The following is a 5,124-nucleotide window of genomic DNA, read 5'->3' on the forward strand; positions in this document are numbered from 1 at the left end:
TACCTTCAATTGGACACAATGGACCTATCAAAAGTTTACTGAACTAGAACAAGATCATGCAAGCATCTTGCAAGGCCATCGCTATTACATTATGTGCTTGAATATTAATTTAAACAATAGTAATGTAAATAGTTATTGTGATAAGTGCTTGAATGTGCAAATCTCTATTCTTTTGGAGCTTGTAGCTCCAAAAGTGTCAACATTTTTAATCTGCCAGATTTTACTGAGCCAAACATGATATTCTTTGCTAAACACACCCACTGGTTAAACATAAGCCAGAAACCAACAGCAAATGCAGTCCAGGCATTCCTGAATCAAATACCTTTGTGGAGGAAAATGATAAAAATCTCAGGTGTTCTCATTCTTGGCAAGTACTTCTATTTTTTCTTTAGTGTTTTCTTTTAGGGAGTATTCTTACATAGGAAGAATTTCCTTTAATGTATGAATTTTACTGCTTCCCATTTTCTACTACTCCCATGGGAATTGACAAAACTTGTCATTTTATCATATAGTCCGTGGGTAAGACTCCTGTGTCGCTCATTCCTGAGCTTGTGTTCCTCTGTGAATGCTGGAGATTTGAGTGGGTACCTACTGGGCAGACATGGCATGTGCCCAGCAGAGAAAACACAGTTTCTAATGAAACTTAAATAATTTCCAAGGTCTCCACAAATATATTTAAATTATTTATCTCTTTATTTATAGAAATCAAAAGTTAGATTAATTATATAAACCACAACTGATCAGGTCAACTTGGCTATTTTTGCTGAGGTTTGCCTGTTTCTCTTTGTCCCTTGGTTCCCTCTGTAGCTTCTCTTTTTAGTGTTTCTCCTGGTTTCATTGTGGCTGGTAGTGGTTTGGTTTTGAGGAATATATAGTTCTTGTCTTTCTGCTTTTGGTTTCTTAATCTCAAATGACAACTAAAGAGAAACCCAAATTTGGGGACCATGGTATTTTAGAAGAATCCCTCCCCAGATTGCTCCACTGTTCAGGTGTAACACTCAGAACCTTGGGCAGAGACTCGCCCTGAGCAGCAGGCATATTGTTGCCCTAGTGGACTAAATTGCTGGACCAAAGAAAGTAAATTATTTGTTTCAACTTGACTCTTTGGCACTTTACATTGGTCCATTTCTTTTTAAAAAGAGTTCACTTACTATAATCAATTTTTGCATATTCCTAACAGAATTTGAGATTTGCCTTCTGTACTAGTTTATCTTTGATTTTTTTTTTTTTTTGGCTCTATCCAGTGCCATGAAAATATGGATGATAGAAAATCAGAAAATAAGAAAGAAAGAAAAGAAAAAACTCAGTGGGATTCAGTTTCAAACATCAAGATCATGATATTTCTGTTATTACCTGAGAAGAGTAGTAGGGTAAATACCTCTGCTGCTACAAGATTCTTATGTGTTTATTGGAGTTATGCATTATTATCTTATCTAATGAAATTTAGACAATTTCCAGTGCCTCCACAAATAGATTTAAATTATTTATCTCTTTTATTATTATTTTTTTATTTAGCTTTTTTTTACCCTATGTAAATTTATGATTACACAAATGATATGCCTTTATGCCATGTACAAACAGAGAAACATGTATCCCATTTGTTTACAATAAAAAAATAAATAAATAAATAAATAAAACAAAAAAAAAAAAACTGGTAACATTCTCTAATGAAACCAAAATAAATAAATAAATAAATAAATTAGAAAGAGCTGGGAATGTAGCTTAGTGGTAAAATGCCCCTGGGTTTGAATCCCAGTATCAAGAAAAAAAATAAAGTCCGGGTATAATCATTCATTAGGGATTGCACAATTGTGATATTTTAATCCTTCCAGTCCTTCTTAATTTAATAGTTACAATTTATTCATAAACAGTCTTCCCTGATTGCCTATATGGTTTACCTAAGATATATTTATCATTGCAAAGGTGGGATAGCCACTTTTTTCTCTTCATTTACCAGTTTTCAAAATAAAGAATGAATTCATTACAATTTATTTAGAGCCCATCAAAGGTGTCCATTGGACTTGATTTTTTAAAATATTACAAATTTATGGTTTCAGATATATTTGGTGAGTTTGAATCCATTGCGCTAGTAATTGTTATTGATCCCAGTTTCGGTTAATGGGAGCCTCTTTGACTCTTCTGTCCTTTTGATATCAACCCTAACATCCTTACTAGGCTTTTTACTGTCTGGTGTATAATATAACATTGCAGATCCATCTTGTACATTTCCTTACCAGGTGCCCAGATCTAGAATCAGCCCTTTTTCTAAGAAGCCCTGGTTCCTTTTAGTAAAATGACATTTACAGACTGCATTCTGTGTGTGAGGTCTGCTTGCTCCGGAGTTGATTTTGTTTTCTAGAAACTGTTTTTTTGTTGTTGTTGTTGTTTTTTTAACAGGACAACAACCCATGAGTTCTGTGTGTGTGTGTGTGTGTGTGTGTGTGTGTGTGTGTACATGCCTGTGGGCAAGGCAGGGGCCAGGAATTGAACCCAGGGCAAGGCAGGGACTGGGAATTGAACCCAGGATCTTCCTTATGTTAAGCAAGCACTGTACCACTGAGTCATGTCACCAGCCCATTTAAACTCCTAATGACCTTCCTTCCTTGATGGAGTCTCACTATGTTACCCAGGCTGACCTCAAACTCCTGATGCTCCTGCCTCAGTCTCCAAGGTACTTAATGATATTTCTATTAGGACTTAAGACTTTCTACCTAATATTGATTTTATAGCCATACTTCCTTTCTTCCATATCAAACATCCCATGATGCATGAAAAATGGTTTTAGAATAACAATACCAGAACAGTGCTCTCCAGCTGTTGCCGACTGCTTCCTGTTCCTGACGACTGCCTCCATCCCAGACCATGGCTCCTTGGCCTGAGTTGGAAAATGCCCAGCCCAACCCCAATAAGTACATCGAAGGGGCCTCAACTCATCAGTCCAAAGGCAAGGAGACGGGCGAAAATGACGGCAAAGGTCCTGCACCCAAGATTGAACTTATGCCCTCGTACTCCACTGCCACTCTGATAGAGGAGCCCACCAAGGTGGAAGACCCCTGGGACCTACCCGCACTCCAGGACACTGGGATCAAGTGGTCAGAGGGAGACACCAAAGGGAAGATCCTTTGCATCTTCCAAGGGATTGGGAAATTCGTTTTGCTCCTGGGATTCCTCTACTTGTTTGTGTGCTCCTTGGATGTCCTCAGCAGCACCTTCCAGCTGGTTGGAGGAAAAGTGGCCGGGCAGTTCTTCAACAACAACTCTATCATGTCCAACCCTCTGGCAGGGCTGATGATCGGGGTGCTTGTGACCGTCATGGTGCAGAGTTCCAGGACCTCCTCCTCCATCATCGTCAGCATGGTGGCCTCCTCACTGCTGACCATGCGGGCGACCATCCCCATCATCATGGGGGCCAACATCGGGACCTCCATGACCAACACCATCGTGGCACTCATGCAGGCCGGAGATCGCAGTGAGTTCAGGAGGGCTTTTGCAGGGGCCACGGTCCACGACTTCTTCAACTGGTTGTGCGTACTGGTGCTTTTGCCCCTGGAGGCTGCCACCCACTACCTGGAGATTCTGACCAACCTGGTGGTGGACACCTTCCACTTCAAGAATGGAGAAGATGCCCCGGCACTTCTGAAAGTCATCACAGATCCCTTCACGAAGCTTATTATTCAGCTGGACAAAAATGTCATCCACCAAATTGCAATGAATAACGAATTGACCAGACAAGAGTCTGGTCAAGATTTGGTGCAAAACTTCTACAAACACGACTCAGATGAATGTCACCATCCCCTCTCCTGCGAACTGCACTTCCCCTTCACTCTGTTGGACAGATGGCATCTACACCTGGACCATCAAGAATGTGACCTACAAGGAGAACATTGCCAAGTGCCAGCACCTCTTTGTGAATTTCAACCTCCCGGATCTCGCCGTGGGCATCATCCTGCTGATTGTCTCCCTGCTGTTCCTCTGCGGCTGCCTGATCATGATCATCAAGCTCCTGGGCTCCGTGCTCAAGGGGCGGGTTGCAGTTGTCATCAAGAAAACCCTCAACACTGATTTCCCCTTCCCCCTTGCCTGGGTGACTGGCTGCCATCCTCATGGGGGCGGGCATGACCTTCATTGTGCAGAGCAGCTCCGTGTTCACGTCTGCCATGACCCCGCTGGTCGGTCTCGGGGTGATAACCATTGAGAGGGCGTATCCGCTCACGCTGGGCTCCAACATCGGCACCACCACCACCGCCATCCTGGCCACCTTAGCCAGCCCGGGCAACACTCTCCAGAGTTCCCTCCAGATCGCCCTGTGCCACTTTTTCTTCAACATCTCCGGCATCTTGATGTGGTACCCGATCCCGTTCACCCGCCTGCCCATCCGCCTGGCCAAGGGGCTGGGCAACATCTCCGCCAAGTACCGCTGGTTTGCCGTGTTCTACCTGATCTTCTTCCTCTTCCTGACCCCGCTGGCGGTGTTCGGCCTCTCGCTGGCTGGCTGGCCGGTGCTGGTGGGCGTGGGGGTGCCCATCGTCCTCCTGCTGCTACTGGTGGTCTGCCTCCGGCTGCTGCAGTCCCACTGCCCGCGCGTCCTGCCCACAAAGCTGCGCAACTGGAACTTCCTGCCCTTGTGGATGCACTCCCTGAAGCCCTGGGACAACCTCATCCTTTTTATTTAGCTTTTAATTTTTTACAGACTGCATTTGATTCATTGTACATCATTTCGTTTCTATGGTTGTACACAATGTAGATTCATACCATTCGTGTAATCATACATGTACATAGGGTAATGATGTATGTCTCATTCCACAATTTTCATACCTCCCTCCCTCTCATTTCCTTCTATATATTCTAAAGTTCCCCCATTATTCTCTCATTTCCCACCCCCCCCCACCCCCATTATATATCATTCTCCATTTATCATGGAAAACACTCGGTCTTTGGTTTTTTGGGCTTGGCTTATTTCACTTAGCATGATATTCTCCAATTCAATCCACTTATTTGCAAATGCCATAATATTATTCTTCTTTATGGCAGAATAGTATTCCATTGTGTATATATACCAGAGTTTCTTTATCCATTCATCAGTTGAAGGGCATCTAGGTTGGTTCCACAATCTAGCTATTGTGA

At 43.0% G+C, this 5,124-nt stretch overlaps 1 pseudogene; it reads left to right on the plus strand.

The window, feature by feature from the left end:
* Positions 1–2,862: 2,862 nt before the first annotated feature.
* On the plus strand, positions 2,863–4,673 carry LOC124965347 (sodium-dependent phosphate transport protein 2B-like; annotated as a pseudogene).
* Positions 4,674–5,124: the final 451 nt, after the last annotated feature.

Source organism: Sciurus carolinensis, chromosome 15 (assembly GCF_902686445.1).
Source record: "Sciurus carolinensis chromosome 15, mSciCar1.2, whole genome shotgun sequence".
NCBI classification, from domain to species: domain Eukaryota; kingdom Metazoa; phylum Chordata; class Mammalia; order Rodentia; family Sciuridae; genus Sciurus; species Sciurus carolinensis.